Raw genomic sequence first — 13,343 nt, 5'->3', positions numbered from 1 at the left:
AAGTAGGGATATATAGTATTTCTGTTACAAATTGGGATTTATACCTCAGAGTTACAGAAAATTTAAGTCTTCCAATTTCTGTATATCATGCTTTTAATGTATGGGAACCTTTCTTAGAATTTCAATATTTTTGAATCATATATGATAGTGTAACAGCAAATCTGGAAATATTTAAGAGATCATTTCATTCCAAACCTTTTGTTTTATTTATAAGGCAACTGAGAACCAGAGGTTAGTGACTTGTCCATTGGTGTTCTCTGACTTTAGATGACAACACAACTTAATTGAGTAATTTATTTACAATAGCAATTAATCTATAATGCACACTTCAGGGCTCTTAGGTTTTAATAATAAATCTCAGGCCAATCAGAGTTCCTCAACGTTTAATTTTAAATATGATAGGTTCAGCAAATATTCACATGCCCCAATAAGTCTACCTTGTCTGCTTATAATCTAATATCTCACAAGCCATTATTTGAGTAGCTATCATAGGCTTTCCTGAGTTATTCTGATAAGCACTTATTTGACCACATACTTATATAATAAGGCTTGATGATCCATAGGACCATCATTTTTTAGATCACACTTGTGATTTCAGCAGTATACGGAATTATTATGCAAGAATTTGATGTATCAAACAAGGTGGAATCTTCTCTATAACCTCCTGACATTGCACTGAAAATAATGACTAAGACCACAGGCATTGTTTCTCAGGGTCAGAATTTGAAGCTAAATCTTCTTGACTCTGAGACCAGATCTCTGTTTCACTTATTATCCAGATAAATTATTCAGTCTTCTGGACCTCATATGTGTAGATGACGTAGATCTTATAGATATATTCTGGTATCAGGGGAAACTAAGGAGCTGTTAAACTGGCTTTTTGCAGATACCAGCCTGCTTGGGAATTTTAGCTATTACCATAGTCTAAGTTTTGAAGATAGGGGGGCAGTGGTGATATTGAGGAAAAAAAAGATAAAACTCCAGTTTTCCAAATCGTTTTTTTCCCTTTTATAATAAAAGTTATTAACCAATGGCCTACTCTGATTCTTGCTAATTTTACAAAATAGAAAATTTTCAGGTGCTTTATTCACCCAGAAAACGTAAGTGAGGTTATTTACCTTTTCTTATTACTACCTGATGAAGAATTATTCACTGAACATCTGAAGGGATGTCTTTAAGAATGGAGATGCTGGAGATGTTGTTTAAATAAAAAGATTATTTTTCTATTCTATTTTCAGGAGCACAGTGACACTTCCCCCCCCATTATGTATCTTTTCTTTCAACCTACTGAAGAACACTAGAAAATCTTTAAGGAGTGTTTAGGATATAATCAATACTAATAAATTGAAAGATGATAAAATAATATAATAGCCTACACAACAGTATCAATGTTCATTAAATAATTGCATGAATAGTCTAAAATTAATTTTCTCTTTTAACTAGGCATTGAACCCTCTCCCTTGGGGGTGAAGTTTTTGTACTACTACCAAAATTTAATGTATGTATAAAATTTCTTTCTCATTATAAAAATAAGTCTTATATTATGAATGCTTATTACTTTCATAGATGTTTCCTAGGTGATTTTGGTATTCTGAGTGCTTTTCTGATTTAGATTAAATATGTTCAAAATACCTATGACCCAATATGTAGTATATATGATTAGATATAGTAAATTAGATTTGTCTTTAGAATAATTTTGTGCCTACAATATATAAATTATTCGTCTTGCTAAACATGTTATTAACTTCAGCAATATATTTGGGAGAATTCAACGCATTTTACATACCCCTATCTTATAAGGCCTTTTTCTGTCCCACTTAGTGAAACTGCATACTCTAGTAACATCAACATGTATATAGCCACATGATTGTGAGAAAATTATTTAAATTTTCAGAACTTTAGTGATCCATGGCAAAAAATAATCTGTACCTGGAGGCAGGGTAAAACAGGATTTGAATCTTGCCAAGCATTCATTTACTCAAAGCCAGGAACCAGGATTTGTGATGAAGATGGAGGCACAAAATTGAAAAAAAAAATCCCTGGCTTCAATTAGATTGGATAGGAGTTAAAACAGCATAGTCACAAAATCAACTTAGGGTATATTTTACGTATCCTGATGACTATTATTATTTTAAGCAGAGAGTTCGGAAACAACAACTTTAAGAAATAAGAAAGCCTTCTTTAAATAAGCATTAAAGGGAGTTAGAATAGGAGTAGGATAGTTGAGTTAAATGAAATGTAAGATAGAAGAAAACTAAAAAGTTAGGAGATGATGAAAAGACTTGGTCTATAATGAAATTGCATTGTAAAGCATTAAATTTGTGAATTATTTTAACTGATCATCTTTTATCAGTAAGAAATCAATCAATATTATTTTGTACTCTCAGTTATCAAAACTGTATGGTATTACTAATTAATAGAGTGGTGGATCAGTGGAATAGACTAGGTGAAAAAGGGATAGCAGGAAATGATTATAGTAATATACTGTTTGATAAACTCAAAGAGTCCAGCTTTTGGGATAAAACTCTCTCTTTGATGAAAACTGTTGGGAAAATTGGAAGACAGTACGGCAGCATTGATTGAACCTACATCTCACACCCTGTATGAATAAAAGTTCAAAATGGGTACAGTATTTAGACATAAAAGACAATATTACAAGCAAACCAGATCAAGGATCAAGTTGACCTTTCAGATCTATGAAAGGGGAAGCAGTTTATGATCAACAAAAAGATGGAGAACATCATGTAAAAAATAGTTTTGATTACATTAAATTATAAAGCAGACAAAACCACTGTAACCAAGATCAAAAGAAATGTAGTAAATTGAGACACAATTTTTGCAACTAGTATTTCTGATAAAGGACTCATTTCTAAAATATATAGAGAACTGAGTAAAATTTATTTAAGAAAATAGCCATTCCTAATTGACAAATGATCAAAGGATGTGCAGGGGGTACTTTACAGATGAGGAAATCAAAGTGATCCATAGTAATATGAAAAATTTCTCTAAATCATTATTGATTAGAGAAATGCAAATTAAAGCATCTCTATTGCAACACTTCACACCTCTCAGACTGACTAATATGACCAGAAAAGACGATGATCAATGTCAGAAGGGGTGGGAGGTCTGGTACACTAATACATTATTGATGGAGTTGTGAACTTATCCAACCTTTCTTGAGAACACTTTGGAATTATGTCCAAAGGGCCATAAAAATGTGCATACCCTTTGATCCATCAATACCACTATTGGGTCTAAACCCTGAAACAATCATGAAAAAAGGTAAAAATGTCACATGTACAAAAATATTCATAGTAGCCCTGTCTGTGGTAGCAAAGAATTGGGAATTGAGTGAATGTCCATCAATTGGGGAATGGCTGAACAAACTGTGGTATAAGTATGTTATGGAACACTATTGTTCTATCAGAAGCCAGGAGGGATGGGGATTCAGAGAAACCTGGAAGGATTTGTATGAATTGATGGTGAGTGAAATGAGCAGAACCAGAAGAACACTGTACACCCTAACAGCACCATTGGGTTGATTATCAATCTTGATGGATTTGTTCATTTCATCAATGCAACAATCAGGGGCAATTTTATGGTATCTGCAATGGAGAATACCATCTGTATCCAAAAATAGAATTGTGGAGTTTAAGCAAAGAACAAACAATAATACTTTTAGTTTTAAAAAATGTTATGTTATTATGTAATTTTACTATCTCTTATAATTTATTTTTCCTTAAGGATAAGATTTTTCTCTCAACACATTCAATTTTGATCAATATATAGCATGGAAACAATGAAAAGACTATATGACTGCCTTCTATGGTGGGAGGGGGGTAAACAACATTCAACCAAATATATATAAATCCAGTCATAAAAATGTTTTAATAGGAAATAACTGAGGAAAGCACTAGAATTAAAATGGGTTGAAGAAGTCTCCATGCAGAAGGTGGAATTACAATTAGTAATTAAAAGAAGTAAAAGAGGTCAATAGAATGAGAGGAGAAGGGAGAGTAAGTCAGGCATGGGACAGGTGGAGAAATGCAGTATTTTGTTCAGGGAACAACTTTGAGGTCAGTGTTGCCATGGAAAGAGCATGTGCCAGAGAATAAGATATAATAAAATTGGAAATTGAGGAAAGGTCTAGAAATGGAATGGAAATAGAGGTAGGAAACCCAAGGATAGTTCTCTAGCTCCATTCTTAGGAACAAATATCTAATAGCCATTTTTAAAAGTCAAAATTTTTATGCTATTAGAACAAGAATTTCTAAATTCATTCTCCCTATTTTGAGGGTTGAATCAAAAATGCTTTTCTGAAAATAAGTAAAAGATCACTGAAAAAAGTTCTAATTTAACTTAGAATTCTCTCATTCTGGGGACTTCTAGCCAAGATGATGGAGAGAAGACAGGAACAGTTGTAAAGTCTCCTGATCTTTCCCCCATCTATCTTATGAAACAAACCTCTTAAAAGAAATCCAATCCACAAAACCCAGAAAGAAAAGCCAGGAGAAAGGACATCTACTTCAGGATTTGTCACTGGCAACAGCATTGGTTGAATTTGGGCGGGTGAGTCTGGGCTCAGAGAGAGGATCAGCCCAGGATCAACCAGATTAACAGCTGAATTGGAGCCTGGAGTTTGAGGGTGGAAGAGGCAGACCTGCTGGATCAGCAGTGGGGTTGGACAGCAAGGGTCTTGAGTCAACTAGGGAGTAGAGGCACTGATGTTGGTGCTGTCCTCCTGGAGCTTGCAGACAGGGCTGGCGGGAGAGTTCCAGTGCAGGAGAGCTGGGCACACCATCCCTGGGCTCCTTGGGTCTGAGGAACTCAGAGTCCATGCCTCCATTACAGCTCAGACATTTTCAGGAACAAACAAATGCAGACTACTTCTGCCTCAGGCCCAGGTGTGGGGCAGAAGAAACAGCCCAGCTGAGGAATGACATCAGGCCAGGGCAAAGATGATTGAAGGCAAAAGAATTCAATAGCTCCAACTCCTCCCATCAAGGAAAGGGAGAAGGCCTCAACCAAGGTCACAGATACTCCAGAGAAAGCAACAGAGCACTGCCTACTGGCCATCCAGAGAAAATGCAATCAGTGAGTAAAGCCTTTAGCAATCCCAAGCCCCTGTGAACCAGCCCCTCCCCAACTCAAGGTCTTAGCAAAATGAAGAAGGGTCAGCTGTAAGGTGAATCCATAGAAAAATTCTTGGAAGGGAAAGACCCTAACTCAGAAAGACCTAGAACCTCTGAGGAGAATATAATCTGTTCTTCAGCACAGAAAGATTTCCTTGAAGAAATAAGGAAGGAGCTTAAAAATTTGGGAGAGACAATAACTTGCAACAAAAAAAACAAAACCTTAGAAAGTACAATTGGACAAATACAAAAGGAAAATAAATCTCTCAGATCCTCAATTGGACAAATACAAAATGAGAATAATTCTCTCAGATCCTCAATTGGGCAAATGCAAAAAGAAAATAATTGTCTCAAAACCTCAATTGGACAAATGGAAAGCTCTTTCAAATTAGAATTGACCAATTGGAAAAGGAGTTGCAAAAGGTTAATGAAGAAAACTCCTCCCCCCAAAAAAGAATGTAGTCTACAGAAACAAATGACTCAGTGGGACAGCAAGAGTCAGTTAAACAAAAGCAAAAAAATAGAAAAAATAGAAGAAAATGTAACATACCTCCTCAACAAAACCACTGACCTTGAGAACAGATTGAGGAGGGGCAACCTGAAAATTATAGGACTTCATGAAAACATTGAAGATAAAAAAAGCCTGGACTTATTATGACAGGATCTAGTGCTGGAAAATTGTCCTGATATCATGGAATAGGAGGGCAAAGTAGTTATTGAAAGAGTAAATTTATCCCCACCAGAAAAAGATCCTAAAAATGAAAACACCAAGGAATGTTGTGGCCAAACTCAAGAACTATCAGATCAAAGAGAAAATCCTGCAAGCATACAGAAAGAAACAATTTAAAAACAAGGACCCACAGTAAGGATCATGCAGGACCTGGCTGCACCAACATTAAGGGATCAAAGAGGGCCTGGAATGAGATATTTTGAAGAGCAAGGGAGCTTGGAATGCAGCCAAAGAATATACTTTCCTGCAAGGCTGAGCCTTCTCTTCCAGGGAAAAAGATGGACATTTAATGAAATGGAAGAATTCCAAAAATATCTGATGAAAAGACCAGAACTAAACAGAAAATTTGGACATCAAACAGGAGGTTCAAGAGATATATGAAAAGATTAAAAAGGGGGGGGGGGAGCGGTAAAAGGAAAAAAAAAAAGCTATCCAGTAAGTTGAAACTGGCTATGTCCCAGCATGGAGAAAAAAGATTCTCATAAATCTTGAGAATTGTAACTCTAACAGAGAGAATAGACCTAGCCAGAAAGGATGGACATTCAGGACCTATCCATGAGACTGCTATCAAAAGAGGTGTAACTAAGAACTTTTACCCCACTTGGGAGAAAGTCTCTAATAACTATCAGGAATGTTGACTCTATTCAATAGAATATACTGAACTAGAAGGAACAGACACTCAGAATTTTCTATGACTTAGATAGAATGATCTAAAAAACAGTACCTCCTGAAAAAGGGGGACAGGAAAGAGATGGGAGGAGGGAGGGGATTGAATGGGGGTAAATCTCCTTACACTAAGAGGTACAAAAAACCTATGGTAATAGAGGGGAAGAAGGGAGCAGATGAGAAATACCTGAATCTTCTCATCAGACTTGGCTTAAAGTCAACCTACACATACGCAGTTAACTTATAAAACATCAAACCTTTAAAGTATTAAAAGGGGGAAAGGGGGAGGGGGACAGAGAAAGGGAAGGGGACTGGGGGGGGAAAGGGAAATCAGAAAAAGAAGGGAGGGGAAAAGGCAAAGGGGAAAGAAAGGGGAGGGGTGATGTAGGAGGGCAAACACACTGAAGGGGGTAGTATTCAGAAACAAAATACTGGGGAATATGGATAAGGGGGGAGGGGGGAAAATACAAATAGAGGGAAGATAACAAATAGGGCAGTAAAGAATTAGTAATCATAATCTTGAATGTGAATGGGATGAACTCTCCCTTAAAACAAAAGCAAATAGCAGAGTGGATTAAAAACCAGAATCCTACAATATGCTGCTTACAAGAAACTCATTTAAAGCAGAGAGATACATATAGAGTAAAGGTAAAAGGTTGGAACAAAATATATTTTGCTTCAGATGAAGTAAAAAAAGCAGGGGTAGCAATCCTTATCTCAGACAAAGCAGAAAAATAGATAGTGTTAAAAAAGATAAGGAAGAAAAGTTTATCCTCCTAAAAGGTACCATAGACAATAAAGTCATTTCAGTATTGAATATATATGCATCCAGGGGGACAGCATACAAATTCTTAGAGGAGAACCTGAAAGAAGTACAGGAAGACACAGAAAGGAAAACTATACTAGTGGTAGACCTCAACCTCCAGATCTCAGATCTACATAAATCAAATCATAAAATAAACAAGAAAGAAGTTAAGGAGGTAAATAGATTATTAGAAAAATTAGATACGGTAGAATTATGCAGGAAACTGAAAGGGGTTGGAAAGGAATATATCTTTTCCTCTGCAGTATATGGAAATTATACAAAAAATTGAAAATGTACTAGGACATGAAAACCTAATTATCAACTGCAGAAAGGCAGAAATAGTGAATACATCTTTTTCAGATTACAATGCAATAAAAGTCATATGCAATCCTGGACAAAAGAGAAATAGACCCAGAACAAATTGGAAACTGAATAACCTCATTTTAAAAAATGAGTGGACCAAAAAAGAAATTATAGAAAGAATTAACCATTTTATCCTAGATAATGATAATACTGAAACAACATACCAAAACCTATGGGATTCATTCAAAGCAACTCTTAGGGGATATATTATAGCTCTAAATGCTTACATGAACAAATTGGAGAAAGAGGAAATCAATGAACTAAACATGTAACTAAAAAAATTAAAGAAAGAACAAATGAAATATCTCCAATTAAATACCAAATTGGAAATTCTAAAAATTAAAGAGAAATTAATAATATCAAAAGTAAAAAATCTATTGAATTAATAAATAAAACCAAAAGTTGGTATTATGAAAAAACCAATAAAATTGAAAAACCTCTGGTCAATTTGATTGAAAAAAAAGAGGAAAACCAAATTGCTAGAATCATAAATGAGAAAGGTGAACTCACCACCAATTAGGAGGAAATTAAAGTAATAATTTGAAATTATTTTGCCCACCTCTATGCCAATAAATTTGATAATCTAATTGAAATGGATGAATATTTACAAAAACATAAGTTGCCCAGGATAATTGAAGAAGAGATTAAATACCTAAACAACCCTATCTCAGAAAAAGAAATTCAACAAGCCCTCATTGAACTCCCTAAAAACAATTTCCAGGGCCTGATGAAATCACAAGTGAATTCTACAAAACATTTAAGGACCAATTGGTTCCAATTCTATATAAACTCTTTGGAAAAATAGGGAAAGATGGAACTCTGCCTAACTCTTTCTATGAAACCAATATGGTGCTGTTACCTAAACCAGGAAGAGGTAAAACAGAGAAGAAAATTATAGACCTATTTCCCTGATGAATATAGATGCAAAAATCTTAAATAAAATCTTAGCAAAACGATTACAACAAGTTATCACTAGGATAATACATTATGATCAAGTAGGATTTATTCCAGGAATGCAGGGTTGGTTCAATAGTAGGAAAACTGTTAGTATACTCAATTATATCAACAACAAATCTATCAGAAATCATATAATCATATCAATAGATTATGAAAAAGCTTTTGACAAAATACAGCATGCATTCCTATGAAAAACACTAGAGAGTGTAGGGATAAATGGACTGTTCCTTAAAATAATTTGAAGTATCTATCTGAAACCATCAAAAAGCATTATATTCAATGGGGAGAGGCTAGAGGTATTCACAATACAATCAGGAGTGAAACAAGGGTGCCCATTATCACAACTACTATTCAATATTGTATTAGAAATGTTAGTATCAGCAAATAGAGAAGAAAAAGAAATTGAAGGAATTAGAATTGGGAAGGAAGAGACAAAACTCTCACTCTTCGCAGATGACATGATGGTCTACCTAGAGAATCCCAAGAAATCATCTAAAAAACTACTGGAAACAACTAGCAATTTTAGCAAAGTTGCAGGTTATAAAATAAACCCCCCATAAATCCTCAACTTTTCTATATATGTCTAGGAAGAAAGAGCAGGAAGAGCTAGAAAGAGAAATCCCATTCAAAGTAACCTCAGACAGTGTAAAATATTTGGGAGTTTATTTTCCAAGACAGACTCAGAATCTTTTTGAAAACAATTATAAAACACTTCTCACACAAATTAAATCAGATTTAAATACCTGGGCAAATATCAATTGCTCATGGATAGGGAGAGCTAATATAATAAAAATGACAATTCTACCAAAACTAAGCTATCTGTTTAGTGCCCTACCAATCAAATTTCCAAAAAATTACTTTAATGAGTTAGAAAAAATTGTAAGTAAATTCATATGGTGAAATAAAAAGTCAAGAATTGCCAGGAGCTTAATGAAAAAAAATGAAAACAAAGGTGGCTTAGAACTACCCAATATAAATTATATTATAAAGCATCAGTCATCAAAACTGTTTGGTATTGGCTAAGAAATAGAGTGGTGGACCAGTGGAATAGACTAGGTGTAAAAGCAGGAGAGGAGTATATTACTCTGCTGTTTGATAAACCCAAAGAGTCCGGCCACTGGGATAAAAACTCCCTCTTTGATAAGAACTGCTGGGATAATTGGAAGTTAGTATAGAAGAAGCTTAGATTAGACCATCACCTAACACCCTTTACCAAGATAAGATCCAAATGGTTACAGGAGTTAGACATAAAAAACAATACTATAAGCAAATTAGAAGATCAAGGACTATTTTACCTGTCAGATCTATGGAAAGAGGGGCAGTTTATGACTAAGGAAGAGTTGGAGAACATCACCAAAATCCAATTAGATGATTTTGATTACATTAAATTAAAAAGCTTTTGCACAGATAAAACCACTGTAACCAAGATCAAAAGAAATGTAGCAAATTGGGAAACAATCTTTACAACTAATGATTTGGACAAAGGACTCATTTCTAAAATATACAGAGAACTGAGTCATATTTTATTTTTACTTTTTTTAGTTTTTTTTCAATGCAAATGGGGTTAAGTGAATTGCCCAAAGCCATACAGCTAAGCAATCACTAAGTGTTTGAGGCCAGACCTGAACTCAGGTACTCCTGACTCCAGGGCCAGCGCTCCATCCACTGTGCCACCTAGCCACCCGAGTCATAGTTTTAAAACAAAAAAACATTCCCCAATTATCAAATGGCCAAAGGATATGCAAAGGCAATTTACAGATGAGGAGATCAAAGCAGTTCATAGCCATATAAAAAAATGCTCTCAATCATTAATTATTAGAGAAATGCAAATTAAAGCTTCTCTGAGGTACCACCTCACACTTCTTATATTGGCCAATATTACCAGAAAGGATAATGATCATTGTTGGAAGGGTTGTGGGAAATCTGGTATTCATCTAACCCTTCTGGAGAGCTATTTGGAACTATGCCCAAAGGGCAACAAAATTGTGCATACCCTTTGACGCAGCAACAACCCTACTGTATCTATATCCTGGAGAGATGAAGAAAAAGGGTAAAAACATTACTTGTACAAAAGTATTTATAGCAGCCCTGTTTATGGTGGCAAAGAATTGGAAATCAAGTGAATGTCCTTCAATTGGGGAATGACTTAGCAAACTGTGGTATATGTATGTCATGGAACTCTATTGTTCTATTAGAAACCAGGAGTGACGGGATTTCAGGGAAGCCTGGAGGGATTTGCATGAACTGATGCCGAGTGAGATGAGCAGAACCAGAAAAACACTGCACACCCTAACAGCAACATGGGAGTGATGATCAACCTTGAAGGATTCACTCATTCCATCAGGGCAACAATCAGGAACAATTTTGTACTGTCTGCAAAGGAGGGTGCCATCTGTATCCAGATAAGGAGCTGTAGAATTTGAACAAAGTTCAAGGACTATTCCATTTAATTTAGGAAAAAACAGATATTGTGTGATCTTGTTACCTCTTAAAATTCTTGTCTCTTCTCTAAGGATATGATTTCTCTCTCATCACACCCAATTTGGATCAAGGTACAACATGGAAACCAAGTAGACTTACAGATTGATTTCCGTGGGGGTGGGGTGGGGGTAGGGAAGTAAGATTGGGGGGGAAATTGTAAAACGCAAATAATATCTTTAATAAAAATTAATAAAAGAAGAATTCTCTCAGTCCATAGAATACTTACTTATGACACCGCAATTGATAGACATCCAATATGAATTGTCAACTCCAATTGAGTTGATGTGTAGAAGAGCCTCCATCTCTACCCATTAAGATATAGATTCTAGTATTCTGTATGCAGTGGAATTAATGATGCTTTTCCTTCCTAAAATTGATGAAATAAATTTCAAGGCCACAGTGGATGGTGCTGCCATCACGGCGATGAGGTAGACCCCGCTTACCTGTTCTGGCTTCATGCAGCCTGTGGTGGACCTGCCCTTCAACCGTATCGCCCCCTATGGCTATTTCCTAATTAGTGCTTGCATAGATGGTAAACCTATGTTACACCAAGGAGACACAGGAGACTGGATCAGAACATTTTTGGGTCATAAGGGTGCTATTTGGGGTGCTACACTGAATAAAGATGCTACAAAAGCAGTTACGGCAGCTGCAGATTTTACAGACAAAGTATGGGATGCTGTTTCTGGAGATGAACTGATGACCTTGGCTCATAAACACATTGTCAAGAGTGTGGATTTCACTCAGGATAGCAACTATCTATTGACAGGTGGTCAGGATAAACTTTTAGGTATATGTGATTTGAACAAATCTGAAGCAGAACCTAAGGAAATCAGTGGTCCCACCTCTGGTATACAAAAGGCTTTATGGTGCAGGGATGATACACAGATTCTTTCAGCAAATGACAAAACTGTCCGCCTTGGGGATAGAGCTTTAATGACAGAAGGAAAGTCTCTAAATTTTAGTATGTCAGTTAGCAGTAGGGATTATATTCCTGAAGGAGAGATTCTGGTAATAACCTATGGGAGATCTATTGCTTTTCATAGTGCAGCAAGTCTGTAGACAATTAAATCTTTTGAAGCTCCTGCTCCCATTAATTCTGCATCTCTTCATCCTGCGAAAGAATTTCTTGTTGCAGATGGTGAAGATTTTAAGCTTTATAAATATGATTATAATAGTGGAGAAGAGCTAGAATCCTAATAAGGGCACTTTGGTCCTATTCACTGTGTAAGGTTTAGTGCTGATGGAGAACTATACGCTAGTGGTTCTGAGGATGGGATGTTGAGACTATGGCAAACTGTAGTAGGGAAAACATATGGCCTTTGGAAATGTGTGCTTCCTGAAGAAGAGGGTGGAGAACTAGCAAAACCAAAGATCAGTTTTCCAGAAACAACAGAAAAAAGAACTAGAAGATCTTGGCTCAGAAAACTCAGATTCCATCTATAGTTCCACTCCTGAAGTAAAGGCCTGAGCACCTGGAAAATGCAACGGATGTTATGCCATATGTGGACTAAAACAGGCAACAATTAGCAGAAGCCTTACTGAGTTACTCTCTCCATAAGGCAAACATGGGCAGTAAATGATGGGGAATGCTATAGCTCCATTGTTGGAACTAAATTGATGTTGTCTCTAAGTGAAAACTTGAGACGATCATAAAATGGAGGGTAGAATTGTGCTCATTTAGTCCACTATCCTACTGCCTTTTTGAATGAAAATGTGCAAGCCAACATCCAATTTCTCCTATTTAAATTAGATTTCTTGTAGCCATTTTACTTTATTAGGGAGAAAAAATATGTAATGGCCTATTTTACTTTTTTTTTTTTCTGAAAGCAGAAAGACTTTTGCTTTAGTTGCAAAGGGAGTACAGGATAAAGTATTTGGTTTGATTTCTCTCATTGTACACTGCTTCTGGACATCTAATTGTTTTCAGTTGTCTAAATAAAATGCCTCTACAATAAAAAAAAAGAAATAAATTTCAATTAAATTCTACAAATATTTGATTAAGTTCTGAATAAGTGCAAAGTACTATGTTGATTATCAATCGGCTGGGTATCAAAAGAATATCTCAGTTGCTTTGCCTCAGAAAACAATTTAGAAATATTTTTTCAAAGTTCAAAACTAAAGTGACAACAATCTCCCAAAGAAAAATGAAACCTATTTCCATCATACAAATTTACCTCAGTACCACTGGCTAGTGGGTTTTGCATAT

At 35.6% G+C, this 13,343-nt stretch overlaps 1 pseudogene; it reads left to right on the top strand.

Annotated features, from left to right (window-relative positions):
- Positions 1 to 11,557: 11,557 nt before the first annotated feature.
- LOC141516369 (serine-threonine kinase receptor-associated protein pseudogene) lies at positions 11,558 to 12,605 on the top strand (annotated as a pseudogene).
- The last annotated feature ends 738 nt before the right edge of the window (positions 12,606 to 13,343 follow it).

Source organism: Macrotis lagotis, chromosome 3, assembly GCF_037893015.1.
Source record: "Macrotis lagotis isolate mMagLag1 chromosome 3, bilby.v1.9.chrom.fasta, whole genome shotgun sequence".
Classification (NCBI taxonomy): domain Eukaryota; kingdom Metazoa; phylum Chordata; class Mammalia; order Peramelemorphia; family Peramelidae; genus Macrotis; species Macrotis lagotis.
The sequence above is the reverse complement of the archived record's forward strand: the minus strand, read 5'-3'. Positions and strand labels throughout refer to the sequence as shown.